The following is a 22124-nucleotide window of genomic DNA, read 5'->3' on the forward strand; positions in this document are numbered from 1 at the left end:
AGTTGTACACGACTTCGGCGTGCTGTGGCGAGAGAGAGGTTATTTAACTTCCCATGGTGCCCACATTCAGCACGGACCCCTCATTCATGCTTTGTTAGATGCAATACATCTACCCACTGCTATATCGATTATGAAATGTAAAGCACACACGAAGGTTACTGATACCATTTCTCAAGGCAATGATTTAGCTGACAGAACAGCCAAACAGACTGCTCAGAATCGCACATTAGACATGACAAAGCCAATAGTTCAGACACCAACACAGTGTATGACAATTAAGGATCCCGCACTTGACGTAATTGACATACAGACACATGCCACAGCAGAAGAAATAAAGAAGTGGACTGAACTAGGAGGGATCCAGACAGATCAAGGATGGATGACGAAGGAGAAATCTGTATGGTTTCTCCCTGATTCCATGGTTCAAGCCATTATAGCTACAGTTCACAGTCCAGCACATTTAGGAGAGAAGGCTATGCTAGACAGCATTCAGCACATTTGGTTCAACAAACATTTAGGAGCAGCAGCTAAACAAAAAGTTCGTACCTGTATGATATGTTGTCAGTTTAATCCAGGAAAGAGTGTTCCCGTAGAGCAGGGTGGATTTCAGCCTCCTGACCATCCTTTTGAAGTCCTCCAGATGGATTATATTCAGATGGAACGTTGTCGAGGATTCAAATATGTTCTCGTAGTTGTCTGCGCTCTCTCCCGTTGGACAGAGGCGTATCCCGTATCAGATTACACTGCCCCGACTACTGCCAAGCAGCTAGTTCGAGAATTCTTCCCACGGTACGGTTTACCACGTGTTGTATATTCAGATAACGGCCAGCCTTTCGCATCCGAATTAATGAAACATGTCTCACTTTTGTTGGGATATCAGTGGAAATTCCACTGTGTCCGACACCCCGAGGCAGCAGGTCTCGTGGAACGACATAATCAACTTTTAAAAATCAGACTGTCTAAAATATGTCAGGAAAAAGGTGTGGACTGGATAGTAGCCTTACCAGTTGCGCTATTTTACATGAGGATGGTAGCACACTCTCGAACAGGGCTATCCCCTTATGAGGTGATCTTTGGTAGACCACCGAATATGTGGGGGACGCCTATACCCCGTAAAATAACTGATGTTGACTGTAATATGCTGACAGATTACCTGGCTTCCTTGATGTCTGCACTACAATCTTGTCGTTCACAGGTAGTCGCAGCTTTTCCCGACAACACCGAGGTGAAACCTCATGACGTAATTCCCGGCGATTATGTTCTCGTCAGGAATTTCGATCGGAAAACCCAACTGGAGCCAAGGTGGAGGCTTCCTAAGTTGGTCCTGCTGACGACCAGAACAGCTGTGAAGATCGAAGGGAGAAAGGGCTGGGTGCATTCCAGCCATATAAAGAAATTTCATGGACTTCCTCCTGACACAAACAGTACTCCCCGTGTGTCTTCCCCCATTGACTCAAAGCTACCTTTGGCTGAAGCCAGTAGCACCGAACTCTATAAGCAGAAACTCAGGTCCAGATCCAAACTGTCGGACGATTTGATTGTTTAAGTCCTCTCCAAGGTGAAGCGGTTGAATCTGTCCCGACATGTATCCCTTAGGTCTGAATGATGTAGAGTCCAGAATCATAATGAAACGACATGCTTATTGTAAATTACTGCGTAGCCACTGTATTGTGACTTTATTAATTTTGTTTTTCTTGAGTTTTTTAATAGTTACTGCAAGTATATTGTTGCATATGTATTATCCTGTTTCTAAACGTGCTTTCAATATAACTGATGAACATTCTTTTAGTGAATTACCCCCACATGAGTTGTCCTATAGACTTGCGCTGCGCACCAACACCTTCATTAGTATGTTACATCATTCCCATCAGACTAGTAATGCCACCAATTGTTGGGTGTGTGGCCGACTCCCTCCCTATCAGAATAACAAAGGAGTTCTGCCTTTCTTTCCACATCCGTTCACACACAATGGCTCCTGTGGAGCATGGTTTAGTTTATTAAATTCCATAGACCCAGACACAGCAGTTTATCAACAACATTGGATATGGGGAAATCTGAATCTAGTTTTATTCAAAGTCTGTCACCCTAATAAGGAGGGTCACCCCAGTAGAACAGGAACTGATTTAGAAAATGAAGTGTATAAATTAGGTAATTTTACGCCTAATCTTATGATTTTGAATGTCAAATCCGAAGTTGAACTAATTCTGCCCACTATGTCAGTATTTCCAGCTAAGGGTGAATTATGTGTAAGAAAAGTTGGTTCCATACACATGGGCCATAGCCAATGCGTTACTACAGTAGAATATAGTGATCAAGGTAAATCTTCATTTAGAGCTTCTCGCCATTCTTACTTTATATGTGGTCAGACTGCATATATGCGTCTGCCTCTAGATTGGGATGGTACCTGTTACATAGCATTCCTTTTGCCACCTGTTTTCCTAGCTCCCCCTGATTATTATCGAAATGTTCATTTAGTACACAATAGAGAGCGAAGAGATCTCCCAGTTGTCGATTATACTGAGACGGCATGGGACAAGTATGTAGATTTCAATAAAGGTATCTTTCCCTATATAGGTACAATATCAAATAGTAAGCTGATACGCAGACTCACCAAGACTCTTGAAGCTGTAGTAAACGAGACTATAGCCGCCCTAGGCAATCTGACAGAGGAACAATCAGTGATGAGAATTGTTGTTCTCCAGAATCGTCTTGTCCTTGACGTCATCCTGGCCGATAGGGGCGGAGATTGCAGGGTCATCGGATCCAGCTGCTGCATATTCATACCAGAAAATTCGCCATCTGTATATAAAGCTATAACACGCCTTCATAAGATTGTAAGCCAGATACACGAGAATCCAGGCACTTGGACGTGGTCCGGGTGGTTTTGGAGTGTGATATCGGCCTGGGGATGGAGAGTTCTATCCTTCCTAGGTATTGGCCTTCTTATGCTCTTCAGTTGTTGTTTATGCCTGCAATGTGGACCAGCGATTTGTGGTCTGTGTGCTACATCATGCATTCCATATCACAGTTCTCGTTCAAAACACCGGAAGAAGAAGGAAGAAGAAATGATGCTCCATGAGCAAATCGATGGAATGATGAAGATTGATATCTCTTAAAGGGCAAGTAGGGGACAAGGAGGGAATGTGGAAATGTGGATTTTCCTGATCAGTTATGTCCCCTATCTTGGACCCCAACGGTTCTATATGCATGTTACAAGTACATGTATGTTCCCTCCAGTTCCAGTTTCGAAGACGCAAACATATGTGTGTCTACCGTCGACATGTTCTCTGTCAGATCCGCCATCAATGGGCTGGATATTCGATTCCTAAGCATGAAAGGCCACCGACTTTATATGGCTAAGTTACTCCATTTTTTACAGTTCAGGCAAGTAGGCCCGATTCTGTCCTCAAAGCCTTTCCCTGCTCTCTGTCTCTGACAGCTTCAGCTTGAGCTCGCATCTGTATCCATGAACTTTGTCCTACTCCCTGTGCAGCTAACGGTGCCTGCCTCGGCCAGTTTTCGCCTGCCTGCCAAGAAGCTGTATTTCACCTTCGAATTATCTATTTTGCTCTTCAGCCGATGCATTCCTGTCTAGTGATTTAGGTAAACATTTCCTTTAGCTCACAAGCAAAGGACTCAGCCTTTCCGTCCTCCTGCAAGTGATTCATAGCCCTGCTGCCATGGAAAGCTTTCTGCCTCTCGCTTCTCATATAGACACTTAGGCGTTTGTGCACGCACACAGTCAGTATAGACTAGATTCTGTCCGAGAGTCCTTCCTTGTGGATAACATAGTTCTTTAAACATAGGATGTTAGATATGATTTGGGATTAGGTTGACTTGACCCCTCAGACTTCTCGTCTCCACATGTAGAGCTAAATGTCAAGTCCCTTCACCCCCTAGTTGCACGTCAATTACACGTCATGCTGCTGCGCGCGCATCTATGCCAAGTATTATCTTATAGATCCACCTATGTCTGATAATCCTAACCAATCATGTTTCTTTTATTCCTTATTACGCCTAGTTTCGATTACGTACCTGTCATGTCACTTTTCTTATCAAATGTTACGCCTTCTACATTCGTTTCATTGTAATGTACTTATTATAAAAATGCATGTCTGTCAATAAAGTATTGTACTTCACTTCCTGAACCCTCGCGGTGACGGAACCTGAAGGCCGCGACTCGAGTCGGCCATTTTGAATGGAATAAAGCCCATTTAGAAACTCTTATACCACGAATTCTGCCTCTTGTTATTTTGAGCTATTTTACTTTATTTTAAGATCCCGTATGAAATTCAGTCCGGTAAAGAAGATTTTATTTACCACACTCCCATAACTTGGGACCCACCACAGGGTCGCATCTGTTTTCCCTTCTGTGCTGCATGTGTAGTGTATAATAGCAAGAATGTGGTTTGAATGAGTGTGAATATTGGCAATGAATGATTAGATATAGTTCTTAGTTTGCTTTGGGATGTCTGACTTTACGTATTATTGTATGATACTTAAAAGAAATGATTTCTGAAAACTTAGCAATACAATTTGACACAAATATATGTATTTTTGTAATAACTTTTATTGAAATGTATATACACAAAAAAATATATAAAAATAATCATATGTATAATAAAAAGTTCTTAAATTTTTTAAAGAAAATTCTGACTGATATACTAAAATGTTCTGAAGTTTGTCAAGGTTGATAATCATAGATGGGGTGCTGTGGCATATTAGAACCTAACAGGTCTTTTGTAAAATTAAATAGGTCGGTATAGAGGTTCCCTAATCCTGACCGATGCCTGGCCATCGCTTAACCCTACCTTCAGGGTGCACACCTTTCTCTCTGCCTTGCACCAGAAGTATGCTAGGCTGGACTACTTTTTAGTATACCCCCAAATACCAGCCACAGCCGCACAGATTGACATAGGCATCTCAGTGCTATCTGACCATGCACCCATTGTGCCCGCCTTTAAAACTCCCAAGTCACCCACGCCCAGCTTGCCATGGAGACCCAACGACAAACTCCTTGCCCATGAAAACGCTTGAAAGGAAATACGAGCTGCTATCCAGCAATTCCTTCAAAGTAACAACACAGTAGACACCCCCATCTCACTAATGTGGGAAACGCTCAAAGCAATGGTCACAAAGGCCCTTTTAGCTCTCTCCTCCCACCTCAATAAAATCAGAAAAGATAAGTGAGCGACGCTGGAAGGACAGGCATAGGCATTAGAAGATGCCCACAAACACACAGGTGCCCACAAAGTGCATGGGGGAACTGATCCTAGCTAGAAAACTTTTAAAGCACTTGATATAAAAAAAAGTCAAAAATGCACTCGTACAGTTATTTCCAGGATTCGGGACCCGGGTAGCATGATCAAGTTTGGTATTTGGAATAGTAGTGATAAATCCTGCTTATTGGTGAAAGCGGATTTATTATTACTGTTTTAGAAATGCCACTTTTAGAAGTGGGCATTTCTGTGTGCTATGTGTCTTTGTGCCTGCCTGATGTGTATTGTCCATCTGGTTCTGACTGACAGGGGAGATGGGACGTGCATTCACTCCAGCCAGTTCCTGGGGGGGTCACGTGTGTCCTGCCCTGCCTGGGTGACTCAGCGCTAGGCTGAATAGGCCTGGTCTGCATTTGGAGTGGTGGGAGGAGTAGCACCTGCACCTGAATAGGGCTGTGCCTACGTTCTCCAATGATGGCTCTGTTCCCCGTAGTGTGTTTGGAGCCAAACCTTACACTGTGAATGGGGAGTGTTGTCCACTTGCAAATGTAATTTTAAAGTGCCCCCAGAACTGGTTTGGACAGGGCTCAGAGCCCTGTGCCAGGGGAGAACAAAGGCATTTGGACTATAAGTCCTTGGGCTGTAACCCCATGTCTGGGAACTGAAAGAAGAAGATACTTCATGGACTGCCAGAGGACGGCTGTGGGCCAGGAGGTACCGCCGTCTGGGACTATCTGCTGCCTGCTGGATGGCTGAGAGGACACTCCCTCTGCTAGGTGACACTGTGTGATGGCCTGCCTGGGCCCTGTCCTCTGCCCCAGTGATCTGTCAGGGCTTGGGATCCTGCACTGCCGTACTTGAAAACTTAACGCAAAGTGAGCGCTTGATTCAGTTGGTGTGCCTCCCCTTTGCTTTGGGGAAGCTCTGGCGAGGGTCCCCTAGTTTTTCCCGATCCTTGGTGCTTCACGCTCCTTGAAATCCCAAAGGAGCGGGTAACGCTGCCGTGGAATTCTGGGCAGAGCCCCACCCCTGGGTATGCAGAGCCTGAGGGTAATTTGCCTGTGTCATCGCTGCCGCTCGTAAGCGAAACCAGCACAAGGGAGCCACGAGCATTGCTGGGCAACTTGGGGGCCAGCCAGAGTTTTCAGCATTTCCCAGCCATGCCTCCAAAAGCCGGCGAGAACGCCGCAGGTCCAAAGTTCGGGAGGGAGCCTACCCTACATTTCTTTTGCCGGGAAGAGAGAAGCCACCGGAAGTCAAGCACAGGCTGTGCCTGGTTGTGGGCGGGGCCCGACAGCGAGAGTAAGCAATCAATCAATCAATCAAGGCATTTGTATAGCGCGCTACTCACCCGGAGGGTCTCAAGGCGCTTGGGGAGGGGGGGGGGTCCGCTACTGCTCGAACAGCCAGGTCTTGAGTTGCTTCCTGAAGGCGAGGTGGTCTTGCGTCTGTCGGAGGTGGGTCGGGAGGGAGTTCCATGTCTTGGCGGCCAGGTAGGAGAACGATCTTCCTCCCATGGTGGCTCTTCGGATGCGGGGGATGGCGGCGAGGGCGTGGTTGGTCAAGCGAAGCTGGCGTGTGGGTGTGTAGAAGCTGAGGCGATTGTTCAGGTATCTCGGGCCTTGGTTGTGTAGGGCTTTGTGTGCGTAGGTGAGGAGTCAGAACGTTATTCTCTTGTTGACTGGGAGCCAGTGCAGGTTTCTCAGGTGTTCGGAGATGTGGCTGTGTCGGGGGATGTCGAGGATGAGTCTTGCTGAGGCGTTCTGGATCCTCTGGAGTCTCTTCTGGAGTTTGGCAGTCGTTCCGGCGTATAGGGCGTTGCCGTAGTCCAGTCGGCTGGTGACGAGGGCCTGTGTAACCGTCTTCCTGGTCTCGGTGGGGATCCACCGGAAGATCTTTCGAAGCATGCGCAGAATGTTGAAGCACGACGAGGAGACGGCGTTGACTTGTCTGGTCAATGAGAGGGAGGAGTCCAGGATGAAGTCCAGGTTGCGTGCGTGGTTCGAAGGTTTGGGTGCGCTGCCCAGGGCGGGGGGCCACCAGGAGTCGTCCCAGGCGAAAGGTGATGATCCCAGGATGAGGACTTCCGTCTTATCTGCGTTTAGTTTCAGGCGGCTGTTCTTCATCCATTCGGCTACATCTTTCATCCCTTCGTGTAGGTTGGCTCTGGCTGTGGCGGGGTCGTTGGTGAGGGAGAGGATCAGCTGGGTGTCGTCGGCGTACGAAATGATGTTGAGGTTGTGTTGGCGTGCGATGGCCGCGAGGGGGCTCATGTGGACATTGAAGAGGGTGGGGCTGAGCGAGGAGCCTTGGGGGACGCCGCAGATGACTTCGGTGGCTTCTGATCTGAACGGGGGGAGGCGGACTCTCTGTGTCCTTCCGGCGAGGAAGGAGATGATCCATTCTAGCGCCTTCTCTTGGATTCCGACGCTGTCGAGGCGCTGCACTAGGGTGCGGTGGCAGACAGTGTCGAATGCCGCGGAGAGGTCCAGGAGGATGAGGGCCGCGGTCTCCCCGTTGTCGAGCAGGGCCCGGATGTCATCGGTGGCTGCGATGAGGGCGGTCTCGGTGCTGTGGTTGGCCCGGAAGCCAGACTGCGTAATGTCGAGGGATCCGTTCGTCTCGAGGAAGGTGGCCAGCTGCTTGTTGACGGTCTTCTCGATGACTTTGGCTGGAAACGGGAGGAGCGAGTTGGGGCGGTAGTTTTTGAGGTCGGTGGGGTCTGCTGCTGGTTTCTTCAGTAGAGCGCTGAGTTCGGCGTGATTCCAGCTCTCCGGGAAGGTAGCGGTGTCGAAGGAGGTGTTGATGATGTCTCGTAGGTGGGGTGCAATGATGGTGTCGGCCTTGTTGTAGATGTGGTGGGGGCAGGGGTCGGTTGGGGATCCGGAGTGGATGGAGTTCATTGTGCGTTGCGTTTCTTCGGTGTTGATCTGGTTCCAGGCGTGGAGGATGGTGGTGGGGGGTGCCGTTGCGGTCGTGGGGTTCGTCGGCTCTGTGCTGAAGCTGTTGTGTATGTCTGCGATCTTGTTGTGGAAGTAGGCGGCGAGGGAGTTGCAGAGGTCTTGTGATGGGGTGATGTCATTGTTGCCGGCGTTGGGGTTGGAGAGCTCTCTGACGATGTTGAAGAGTTGCTTGCTGTTGTGTGCGTTGTTGTCCAGTCGTTCCTTGAATGCAGTTTTCTTGGTGGCGTGGATCAGTTGGTGGTGTTTTCGAGTGGCGAGTTTGAGGGTGGTCATGTTGTCTGGTGTTGGGTCTCTGCGCCAGGTTCTCTCGAGGGCTCGGCAGTTCTTCTTGGAGCTCTTGAGTTCGTCGGTGAACCATGGTGCTTTCTTACTGCCGGGTCTACTGGGTGGGGTCCTCAGGGGGGCGAGGTCATCGGCGCATCTGCTGATCCACCTCGTGAGGTTGCTGGCGGCCTGGCTGGGGTTCGCTGAGCATACGGGGGGGTCCTGGCTCAGGGATGCGGCGAGCTGATCGGCAGTGATCTTGTTCCAGCTTCTGCGTGCGGCCTGTTGTTGGTGGTGGTGGGTCGTGTTCCTTCTGAAGCTGAAGTGGATGCAGCTGTGGTCCGTCCAGTGGAGCCTCATGGGCTCCCATCAGCTGTGGTCTGCAGGAGGTCAGCAAGGGAGTGGAAACATCACTCCGTGCCTTCCTGGCCCGGTGAGGTCCGACCGGAGACTTCCCGAGGCTGGCCAACAACTTTGCCCTTGCAGAGGTGAGCCGGATTGCCATGGCGACTGCGTCACCTGGCCAATTCACGGGCAGCCACTGAGTGTGGTTCCAGTCTCTGTGGGGTGGGGGCATTGTCCATTTGGAGCCGGTGCGGAGGAAGGGAAGCAAGGTGCTGGCTTCCGTCCCCAGTCGACGCACAAGATCAGGGAAGGTCTCCCATGCCTGCCGTTGGTCCCCATGCAATTGTGTCTGCAGCTACGACGCATGCCTGTGAGGCTGCCGGGGGCCATTTCTCATGTGCAGGGGGACTGAGTGAGGTCTCTCCACATCCAGAAGGCATTATTTCTTAATACCGTTCCGCATTCCTGAATAGAGGCCCAAGAGTGAGATGCCCTATCACCTTGGGGAGGCGGTGATAACAAATATGCCTATGGGGTAAATTATGACTGTGGTATTTTCTGCATACTGCTGATTAGGCACTGATGTGGATATATGTGGTGATATGCCTACTGTTGGCCTGAGGTTGCTAATGTGTGCACTCCACTAGTACTTACTATGGTGCACTGCTGATGATGTTGGTTGTGCTTGATGTCTTTATGCTAAGTGTAATCCTCCCAGTAGTTACTGATCCTCCTAACTGGACTGTTGTGACAATGGCCCGATTGGCCAAGTGATTTATGTGATCCTGTGTGAAGTCATGGCAAGTGCCTGGTGGCACAGTGATATATATGTGATTGTGTTCTAATGTGTTTTTATGGATAATACAAAGGATATTTTTATATAACCTTCTGCGAAGTTTCTTTTGTGGTGTGCCTAGTGTGTCACTGCTTTACACGTTGCCTCTGGGATAAGCCTGACTGCTCTGCTAAGCTACCAAGGGGGTGAGCAGGGGTTATCTTGGGTAGAGAAACTCCCTTACCCTGAATAGAGAGGTGGGTTCTGCATGGCTTAGGTGCATACCTGAGCCACCAAGGGGGTGAGCAGGGGTTATCTTGGGTGTGTAACTTCCTTACCCTGACTAGAGTGGTAGGTTCTGCCTGGCTTAGGTGTACGCCCTAGCCAACCAGAAACGCCATTTCTAACAAATACCATGATTTGTATTGAAATAATATATATACATTATGTAGGAAAGTTCTATTTCCCCAAGCAAACATGAAGACTTAACTAAGTAAAACTGATTTTCAAACCACAAAATCAATTTCAATCTTCCATTGTTAACGAAAGCATCCAATCATTCGAACGAGCAGTAACCATGGAACAAAGGAAAACTTCCTGTGGAAACACTAAAGTTACTAATATGACCAAACAGGAAAACGGATGATGCAATCTTTGTCAAGAGCTCAAGCAGTGGTACTTAAAGAAGCAAATAAGGGTGGAGGAATTGTGATCATGGATTGACAAGTGTACATTTGAAGAAGGCTTCAGTACTTAGCGTTTAATTATTATCTACATTTCAATCATAATCCTACTATCGAGCCACAGGAGACTGTGAAAAAGTGGTCCTAACAGCAAGTGCTGCAGGTATCATTGACACACTGACATAACTCATCATACAAACTAAACATCCTAGAATGCCTATATCATATTGCTTACCAAAGATACACAAGAATGTCAGTGACCTACTCCTATGTCCTGGAAATGAGCCACTTTGCAGTTTAATTGGCAGCAATCATTGATTTCTACTTGTAACACTACTTACAATTCATACCATCACTACTGAAAGACCACACAATTTTTGAGTGCACTTACAAATTAAACACTTTGAAACTTTTAAGTGCACTTAAAATTGATTTTGTACCTAGCAATACACTCTTCTCATAATATGTATCAATTATTTATGGCGCTAAAACATGTATGGAAAGAATGGCTGCTATTCAAAAAGATATAAAACTCCCGTCTGATATTCACTTGCCATAAGAATTCATACTTCAAGGTATACATCTAATAACCTTTCACATTTATTTCAACTTAATTCATGAGTATTATGTCTAAACACTCAGCACGAACACAGACAGCAGAAAGACTCCATGACAACAAAATATCTTCATGCATGTTTTTGTGAAGGAACATATTCTTGAAAACACGCAATGGCAGAAAAAAAATCCTTAATAAGGGGTAGGTATATGCAAAATATTTTTGCCATATGATATGGTAGGGAAGACAAAAACCAGGACTTTTCTGAATTTTTCAAGATAACACATCATTCCATAAAACTGACATTAAGTCCAATTGATTGGTTACTAATTTATGACCAACTGATTAAAACTCTTGCGACATGTAATCACCCTAAAAGACTTATCAGCGGCTTTTGATACCATAAATCACCCAGCCTTACTGGAATCACTGAAGATCTGCTCTGGTATCAATGGCACAGTTCTGAAATGTTTTTCGTCTTACATTCAACACCCATTGCAAAAAATCAAAATCAACTCTTGTCTATCACACCTATTTCACTTGGTGTGCCCCAGGGTTCAATTCTCTCCCCTTCCCTTTTCAGTCCCTTCATGGAACCTCTTACTACCATCCTGAAGCAAGCAGGGATCAAATATCACCTCTATGCCGACGACACCCGACTCTATTACAAAATCAACTACATCCCAACGCCACACTGAGGAAGATACAATCTTGGTTTAACTCCAACCACCTAAAGTTAAACCCCAACAAAACAGAAGTAATACTGTTCTCCCCCCAAAAGTAGCCATCTACCAATCCAAGACTGGCTCAACAACCTGAATGCACTAAATTGTTCTCTCACTCTTTCCAATTCTGCAAAATCCTTAGGCTTCACCCTGGACAAAAACATGGCAATGAAGGATCAGATCAAAAACTTTACACACTAAAACACCTAAAAAAATTAAACCTTTCATTCCTTTGATGATTTCAAGATGGTAGTATAATCTCTTGTCCTTTCCAAACTGGACTATGGTAAAGCCATCCTCACAGGGACCCCGGAAACTCATCTCGCCCCCCCTTAGATAAGCTCTAAACATGGCTGCCCGGCTCATAACAGGTGTTAGGTGGTATGAACACATCACACCAGACCTCAAGATCCTCAACTGGCTTCCCATCGAAGGAAGATGTACTTAAAAGACTGCCTGCATCACCCACAAAGCCCTTCATTCTCATACCCCTGACTATTTAGACAACAAACTCACAAAAGCAGGAAGAACCAGAACTCTGAGAAGTTCCAACACACTTCTTCTCGTTCCTCCCAAGCTAAAAAGAAATAAACCCAGACTCGCTCTTTTTCTGGAAACGCACCCAGCATTTGGAACTCTCTCCCCTGAGATCTTCGATGCAACCCCTCCTTCTCCTGCTTCAAAAGAGACCTGAAACTCCATCTCCTCCACAAATACTTTAACACAGAAGCATACTGAACTATGCTTAAATGTTCTCTCTTTCTAAAGACTAAAAACAGTCAGTTATTTTTGTTTTGTGTTTCTCTACTGTCTATTATGTCTTTCTCTCCCTTAACTCATACTGTGCTCATTGACCACATATGGTAACCACCCTCATTGCCTAACTTTTTTCCCTGTATATATTTTGTGTGGATTTGAAATCTAATATGTCTCACATCATATGCTCAGCGGCCTGATTATTGTCTTGTTCATTATTATGTAAAGCGCTCTGATACCTACGGTCTAGCTAGTGATATATAAAACCTATATAAATAAATAAATATCTAGGGGCCGATTCACAGAACTAACTTAACCCCTTCCATGCGGGGCGGATTCCCCCGCTGTGCTGACCGTTACCTGCGCGGGCGACGCTCATGACGGAACCGTTCCGTCATGAGCGTCGAAGGGGTTAAACCAAAATCCTAAACTTACTACTTTTGGTATTCAAAGAAATTAGGATTTTGTCTTAAGTTTGTCTTAAAACAGACTTAAGACAGACTTAAGACAGTCTTAAGACAAACTTAAGACAGTCTTAAGACAGTCTTAAGACAGTCTTAAGACAGACTTAAGACAGACTTAAGACTGTCTTAAGACTGTCTTAAGTCTGTCTTAAGTCTGTCTGAAGTCTGTCTTAAGTCTGTCTTAAGTCTGTCTTAAGACTGTCTTAAGTCTGTCTTAAGTTAGTCTTAAGACAAACTTAAGACAAAATCCTAACTTCTGTGAATACCAAAAGTAGTAAGTTTGGGATTTTGTCTGAAGTTAGTTCTGTGAATCGCGCCCCCAGGATTTATCTTCCAGCCAATAACTATGTATGTGACACCCAGTCTCAGATGATGCAACATCCAGTCAAGAGAACATGAAATGACAAAAACATTTGAAAGAGATTATTCCAACTTAATTTTACAGCTAGTAGATGTTAAGATCTCCAATGTTCGGAAAGAACCGATCTTTGAATCACATAACCATAAGCACAAATATATATTTAAATGAATCATTCTCTACGATACACGCAGTTTTCAAATATGTAACATTACTCTGAGACATTGGAATATCCCACGACACGGAGCTGCCAGTGATTTGTCATAACAAACCTATAGCAATATATACATATAAGACCTATTTAAGGGCATGCTGGTACGGGTGGGCTTATCCAGATAAAGGTTTGTCTGGGTACATCACTAACAGGGACATATCCCTGTCTTAGAAGGATACACAACAACAATAATATTCAGGATGCATTTATTACCCATCTGAAATCTGGGAGACTATCACAAGCCATGTGATATGACATGTGATTCACAAACTGTGTTCATGCAATCAAATCCTGAGCAGGAAAACGAGTGTAGGACAAGCAATGCAGAGAGTGAAAAACAGGATTTGTGAGATTAAATCCACGATTCGTGATGAAGACTTGAAATCTGCTCTTGCAAGACTTTGCATGTTACACAATGGGAGGAGATGTGGCTTAGTGGCTAGAGCTTCTGGCCTTGGAACCTGTGGCCCAAGGCTTAAATCCCTGCCTGGACCTTGGACTCAACATCATGAGATTCTGTGCAAAACGGAAAGTCCTGTTGCCTAAATAAACGTGAAATGTAATGCGCATAAAATGTGTTTGTGTGATCCCTACTTGACGTACAGCTCCCAACCCCTCATGCATTGTACAGCCCTCTGCTGCCTCAGAGCTGGGTGTGCCCTGTGTGAAATGCCACCGTTCACATACAACGTTCAGGTGCACAATGAAACATTCATGAATGTGCTCGCCCTGCGGGGGTCATTTGCAGAATGTGTTTGTTACAAAGAAAACTTTGGAAGATGAGGTGTCTGCGCACTATGACCCCAGACAAACTTAACTACAAACGTGACTTCCATGTTTTGTTTCATAAAACCTAGAACATTTCACAGAAGAATTCTCTTCAGATGAGACCCTCTGGAATGGCCAACATGCTTTAAAGGAAGTAGCCACACCCCCTCCGGGTCTACACAACGCAAAAGACAGCAGCCCTGCGTGGTAAATGGAGCCCTTGAACAGCAGCGGCGTTTGCCAGTGGAGGTCTTGCTATTGGCTGGGATGAAATACGTGGATATTAGATCATGGTGGGGGCGTGAACTATGTGACGCTGAGAGAGATGGAATGCCACTATCGTGGGCCATTGAGGCTTTTAAACTAATTGTCTGAGTGTGTTTACTTCTAAAAATAACTGAGTAATGTCCCTGATGAATGGAACTTGATTCCCGAAACGCATAGAGAAATGAAACAAGCACTGGCATAGCCAAAAGGTCTCACCTAGTTGACCTATAATGCTACAATGCTCTTTGCCGATGCTACGCAGCACTGGAGGAAAAGCAAAATGTGTTGCTGTGCAGCATCGGATAAAAGAATAAATAATAACAATAAAAAATCTGAGTCGACATGACCGTTGCCTGTGATTGTGTCATGATGCCAACATGCGCATGCACCATAACATATGAGCACATACATCACCACGTATGTGCACACCATTGTCATGCCATGGGTGCCATGATGCAGGCACCCTTTTCATTGATGTTTTTATTTACTGATCCAAGAAGGAGGACGACACATAGATCGATAAATGAACTTTTCCTCTTTTTTTTTTATGTGTGGGAGCACTTAATGCACTACAGAGCAGCCCAACAGCAAAAAGAAGCTGCCAGGCCCTTCAAAATATACAAATCATGTTTAAAGTAATAGGTCTTCAAGGGGTTTGGGGTGCAATGGAGAAAAGAACGGGAGGAAGCAACAGGTAGAGGGCGGGGGGGGGGCATTAAATAAAACTAGAGGTGTGTGGGGGAGAGGAAGAAAGAAGCACACAAGCGAGAGACCAACATCGAGCACGGGGGTGAAGCACAGGAGGAAGAGAAACACACGAGGGAGACAGCTGAAAAGCCCATGAACACTCAAAGAGTGCTTAATCAACAAGCATTTGCAATGCAATGGGTCTCGCCTTTGGGACCTTATATGTATTTAGCTATGCGGCACATTAGCCTGGGTGCTGAAACGTCTACTGTTCTTTAACAAGGAGGGAAAGCACCAAACTACGTGACACGCCAGGTATGGGAACACATGGAGAGAAATATTGCCTTTCAGCGGGAAATGGTATAGTCCAGTGGTGTCAAACACAAGGCCCGCGGGCCGAATCCGGCCCGCCAGACCTCGTCATGTGACCCGTGTAGCCGCCGCCGGCCGCCAGCCTTCACCTTTTATTCTCGCTTTTTTTTTTTGACACAAGAAAGCCGCCACTTCAGCGCATGCGCGGCAGCCTACAAGCCAGAGAACATCTGCCCTCTAGCGGCGCGGCCGTTCTACACAGGAAACCTCCACTTTACATGCATTCAGGAAACCTCCACTTGTTTTTATATTGAGCGCATGCCATCCTGTGATGTGACAGATCCAACGGCTGCCTGAACCCTTCTCTCCTGTACTGTAAGTACATATGATGTATGTGGGGGGGAGGGGGGGTCTGCTTATTATTCTGCTTAAAAGTCTGAGCGGTAAACTTTGGATATACTGACCACTTCCGTGTCACTTTACAGTGGTATAGGGACCATAAACTACAATCAAATAACCCAAAAATGTCCAAGAAAAGAAAAGTTGATGCAGAGGGAAGGCAATTTCAGGAGAGATGGGAAAGTGAATACATGTTTGTGATTAATGGAGACAAGCCGGTATGTCTTATTTGCTATGAGGCAGTGGCAGTGGCAGTGATGAAGGAATACAATTTACGCCGGCACTTTGAGACCAAACATGGAGCCAAATTTGCTAACCTTAGCCACCAGGAAAAGCAACAAAAGGTCCAAGAATTAAAAGGTAGCCTGCATTCTCAACGGAATATTTTTGCAAAAATGACAGCGAAAAATGATGCAGCAGTGAAAGCCAGCTATCTTGTGGCTGAAGAAATTGCGCGAGCTTCAAAGTGCTTTTCAGAAGGTGCATTTGTAAAGCAGTGTATGCTGAAGGTATGTGAACAGGTGTGCCCTGAGCAGAGACAGGCTTTTAACAATGTCAGCTTGTCAAGAAACACCATCACAGACCGAGTCAGGGACCTAGCCTGTAATCTTAAAGCAAAGTTGGCTGAAGAGGCATGCAGTTATCTGGCATTTTCATTAGCTGTTGATGAAAGCACTGACAATACTGATACAGCTCATCTAGCTATTTTTGTAAGAGGTGTGAAGGAAGACTTGTCTGTCAGTGAGGAGCTCTTGGATGTGGTCGCCATGTATGGGACAACAACTGGGAGGGACATCTTCAATGCAGTGGAGGAATCCGTAAATAAAATGAAATTACCGTGGGAAAAGTTGGTGGGACTTACTACTGATGGCGCTCCAGCAATGTGTGGAGAGAGAAATGGCTTGGTTGGACTGTTAAAAGAGAAAATGCAAAAAAGTAATTGCCACACGCCGCTGATAACTTATCACTGCATTATCCACCAAGGAGCTCTGTGTGGCAAGGTTCTGCAACTGGATAACATAATGTCCACAGTCACGAAAACAGTGAATTTTCTGCGTGCACAGTGTCTGAATCATCGTCAGTTCCAACAATTTTTGAAGGAGGTGGGCATGGAACATACAGATGTGCCATACCATACAGAAGTAAGGTGGCTGAGTAGGAGCACCGTTCTCAAGAGATTTTTTGAGCTTTTGGAAGAAATTACTCTTTTTATGCAAAGTAAAGGGAAGCCCTTGTCAGAACTGTCAGATCCAAACTGGCTGTGCGATTTTGCCATGTTGTGTGACATAACAGAGCATCTCGCCCAACTGAATCTGAGGCTGCAGGGCCGCAAACAAGTCATAACCTCAATGTATGAGGCAATAACAGCTTTCCAGGAGAAACTGCGCCTATGGAAGTCACAGCTTGAAAAAGACAGTCTTGCCCACTTTCCTATCTGCCAGAGCATCTCAACCTCATTCCCAGGTACTTTTTCATGTGCTCGATTGGGTACCAAAGTGAATCGGCTGATTGATGAATTCAATCGACGCTTTTCTGACTTTAATGAACAAAACTTAACCTTTACCAGCTTTGCCAATCCCTTCAACATCGATGTTGACAGTGCACCACATCACCTTCAAATGGAATTAATAGAACTTCAGTGCAACAGCAGCCTGAAAGCGAAGTTCCAGGATGCGACAGTCGACGACTTTTACCGTCTCCTCCCCCCTGCTTTGATGCCACAGCTCCGACTTCAAGCTGCACGTGTTCTGTTCATGTTTGGGAGCACCTATCTATGTGAACAGATGTTTTCAGTCATGAATCTGAACAAGACCAAGCTCAGATCACGCATCACTGATGATAACCTCCATGCTGTTTTGCGGATTGCTACAGCACAAGACCTAACGCCAGACATCGATGGACTGACCTCAGGAAAACGATGTCAGCCATCTAGTCAGAAAAGTTAAAAAAAAGTTAATGCCTTGTGTTTGCCATATGTGTAATAAACAGTGTTTTGGCAATATTTGTATGTTTAAAAAAAAAAAAATTACTGTCTGTTACCAAAAATCATTTTTCAATAAATTGTACTATAATTGTACATTTGAATATCTACTTGCCATTATTCTGACTATGTTTCTGCTTTCAGAGCTAGTTATTACTTACATTATTACAAAAAACAGTAATAATTGAATGCAGTGACAATAATTTATGATAATAAAGAGTGGACACATAGTCCTACAGATACAACCGGCCCTTTGAGGGTGACCAAACTGCTGATGCGGCCCCCGATGAATTTGACTTGAGTTTGACACCCCTAAAGTGCAAGGGCTCTGCAATGATTGCTAAAAGCTCATGAGCCACGGGCATACCCTACTTTTCTCTTAGCAGAGCACCAGCACTGGAAATCCAAGAAGAAAGGGTAGCATTGTTTGTAGAAGTTCCGAAGCAAACTTATATTGGAAACAGTGCAGTTTTTTAGGAGAATACCAACCCATTTTTGACCCCTCCCCCCCACACACCCACACATCCCCCCCCCCTCCCACTACCCAACCCACCGGAGAAGTCCGGTCAGGTTGAAGGCATTGCACTAGTACATTAATAGCCAGAGACCACTTAATTTTAGAGAGTTGTAGGGCCACCTGGTTAATCGGTCTATAAAACCTGCGTATTCACATGTGAGGATTTAGTAATGAAGGTGTGCTGTAGTGTTAGGTGCACTGCTAGAGATGCAGACGCCAGTCAGAACATGCTTTGAGGTTTGCATGCTGTAACCTACGGTGCTACATTTACGCGCAGATTTACAAGTCCCAGTTAACAAAGTGCAGAACGTATTACACCTGCCACTGTCACTGGTAGGAGTTGCAGCGGACCAGTTACAAAGGATATTTGGCCAGGTAAATAGCACATGCTGCGGTGGCATAGGAAGGGTACCGGGAGCCCCAATGCAAGGAAGGAAATTGACACCCCTAACCCCCAATGAGCTGCGCCAATCATAAAAAAATATACATGAATGACAACCGATACCAAGGAAGACCGTTGCATGCTGTAACTGGTCAGATCAAATTTACACAGGGTGGGCGTTGACACTTACGTATATACATCCACAGAAAAATAAGTGCTTTGCATTAAGATAAGGTGTATGTTTTTGGCTTTGTTTCTATTATTACAGTTTTATATATCGCAAAATCGTCCTGAAGGTACTGGAGCGCTTCACATGAGCACCAGTTACTTTACACAAGTTGTTTAAACAAAACTATGCACAAGGTATCTCAGAATCACACAATATAAACTCACATTTGATATATGCGTCTTTATAGTGCGCTTAGAGCACAGATCCAGTTGGCTCACTGTTATATGCCCTCACTGAGTCCGGCCATATGTTTTGGTTTGGCCCGCATATGAGAGGTCCCTCCCCCTCCAAACTGTAGTGAATTGCACATCAGTCCTCCATGGTATCCCCACCAACATAAAGCGGTCTGTATATCAACGCACACGCGCCCAGAGATAAAGACAAAGCCCTTACTGCAGCGGTGGAGTGGGGCGGGGGCGAGGGGAGCAGTTCCTGTCAGTTGTCTTGAGCCCAGACTATGAGGGTCCCAGAGCTCCGAGCGCCCCTGACTCCAGGAGTGCCCTGGGTCATATGCAGCAAAACACACAGGCATGGCAGCAGCTTACACACCGTGCCTGTAGAGAAAAGGTGGGCCCGCAGCCTGCACCAATTACAGCTCCTCCAAGGAAGCAGGAAATAAAACTACAGACAACTTGTGGTGTGGCCAGCAACCGGTGTGGGTGTACGTTTCAGGCCTTTTGATTTTCAAAGTTCAACAGTAAAAATAACATGCTTAATTATAAATACATATACATTATAATAATGTCAATTATATAGCGCTTGGTGGCACCCCTGTGTCTCTGGGATTTTACATGTGTCACGTAATCAGGATTTGTTAATTAATGTAAGACATCATCTACAGGAGACGCCCCTTTTACAGACCAGGGTCTGCTTTTTTTCTTGTAATCAGATTCTATTTCTGCTAATGTGCCGGAGTGGGCGCCTGCTAAAATATTAAGCATGGCGCCCCTGTTGCTAATGCCGACAGTTTAGCGCGGAACCCGGGGCCATGATGACAGCACTGAGGAGAAAGCGAACAAGCTGCAAACTAAAACAAGAGTTCTGGAGCAACCGAGGGTTTTTTTCCGGTGCACCCCAGGGATGTCACTTCCGGTACATTATGGCTTCCTTGGGCATGCCTGTAAATGACTGCACACTACTTTAAAACAAGCATTTTCCATGCAATACGTATTACATTGGAAATGGGAGTGCGGGCGTTTAAGAAGGCACAAACGGGAGTGGGGGGTTAAGGAAGGGCAAGAAGTGATGAACTGCGGGAGGTGGCGAGGGACACACAAGGCAGAAAATAGTGTTGCAGTAAAGGGGCTAATAGCCAGGGAAGGATACAAATGACAACATGGCCTTCAAGAGGAGGGACTAGCAAGACTAAAGCCAATCAGAAGGCAGCATTAAGGATGTAAGCCAATCAAAAAGATGGGCGGAGAGTGGGTTGAGCTTCCAGAAAGTTTTCACGCTATAGTATATACTACATGCCTCGCAAAGCGAGCAGCGCATGCGCTGCAACGTTAGGCAAGACCTAAAAAGAAACAATGTTCCTTTACACTGAACAATGGAAGGAAGGAAGTGAGCCAAACAGAGAGATGGTAAAGAGACTATGCTCCAGGGGCGGGACAAATACAAGATGGACAACCTGGGACAAGTAAATTCATTGAACAAGAAGCAAGCAAATGCAATTAACAATAAAAGTAACAAATTGTAAACAATTGGCGGACTGAAAGTCCTTGGTATGCCCATAATAGGTTTTTCGCAGCCCGACAGCTTTCACATTCTAGTAGGCTCGACCAAAACATGTCTTTCTCAAATTCAACTTGAAAGGTTTTATTTAAAAAAAATCTTTATGAAGCTTTATTTGAAACAGAGGTTTTTGCCATTACTGATTTGCATTTTGTCTTCCAGGAAACACACTTCTAAATTCAGATATTGTCATATGCATAGATGTATTGCGGGACCAGCTCTATCCCAAAACAGCACCGAGAAAATCTGTAATTTGAGAAAAAAACATCATGAACAAGGCATTACTTTACAATAGATGTACTTCCCCATTTCTGTTCCTATTAGATTTTGGTGATGGGGCTTTGGCTAGTCATTTTGTTGAACTACAAACAGAATGTGCTCTTTGATGAAGTTACTTTGCTGACACATCTACATTTTAATTGCTTGCTTATGTTTTTTTGTTAAGAAGTGCTTTATGTTAGGGTGCTTATGCCTGCCATAAAAACACAGTGCTATTCAGTAATTGCATACATGGCAACATTTTAGAACAGGTAAGTTGGAAAACAAAAATTAAAAAATAAGGGAATGGATTTTTCCCATTGATTAATATTGAAGCCAAGCCAATTTCAGGCAACAAACAGCTAAAATAAAGCCATTTTTTGCATCAAAAATGTGGACTCTCCTTTCTGAATCAGGTCTGTTGGTAAGTATGTCATTGCCACTGCTTCACTCTGCAGCCTACAGATTTTTTATCACAAAGTAAACATGTGCAGCACATAGGCTTTCTTAAAGATAAAACTAAAATCCTTGCCTTTGTCAAAAGTAACCACTTTGACTTATTTTGCTGGGTATGCCTTTCCAGTCAACCATTTACAACACAAAGTCCATCTTCAGATTTGTTTTTATATCTCTCATCTTTGAGAGCATAGCTTGATTCTGATAATGCAGCCTGTTCAGCAAAGGGTGGCTACTCACCGCTCCCATACTGTGCTAGTGTAGGCTGTTGCCTAAATATTATATAGCCAGGATTCTTTAATACTCTAATAAAGACTCATTAGAATATTGGTGCCATCACCACGACTAACATCACACGACCTTTAATTTGAGGCTGACTTTGCAGCAATTCACATTGAACGTCTCTGCTGAGCCTCAGGCTGCACCGAGGTCAGATCCATTTGCCGGCTGGCAAGAGCATACATTCTAACAGACCCTGTCACACAGGATACTCACGTTTTTTTAGGCCAACATTTGCTTTTTTAAACTGTCTCCCACCTACATATATATCTGCCTCAATATATGTCAATAGGGAAAAAGATGCCCCTGATTTAGTTTTACAAAATCTCCAACTTTACAGTTTTAAAATGTTGGCATATTCGCAGAGGACCTTGTTAAAGACGTAGGAATGTAATCCTAAATAAGTAGGCAACAGAAGTCATGGAGTGGAGTTGCATCCAGTGAAGTAAAGTGGCATAGAGTGGAGTGTCCTAGAGTGGAGTGCCGTAGAGTGGAGTGTCCTAGAGTGGAGTGGAGTGATGTAGAATGGAGTG

The 22124-nt window shown here is 45.2% G+C and overlaps 1 pseudogene; it reads left to right on the forward strand.

Annotated features, from left to right (window-relative positions):
* Positions 1-15880: 15880 nt before the first annotated feature.
* Positions 15881-17701, forward strand: LOC146808833 (general transcription factor II-I repeat domain-containing protein 2 pseudogene; annotated as a pseudogene).
* Positions 17702-22124: the final 4423 nt, after the last annotated feature.

Source organism: Triturus cristatus, chromosome 7 (genome assembly GCF_964204655.1).
Source record: "Triturus cristatus chromosome 7, aTriCri1.1, whole genome shotgun sequence".
In the NCBI taxonomy this organism is placed as follows: domain Eukaryota; kingdom Metazoa; phylum Chordata; class Amphibia; order Caudata; family Salamandridae; genus Triturus; species Triturus cristatus.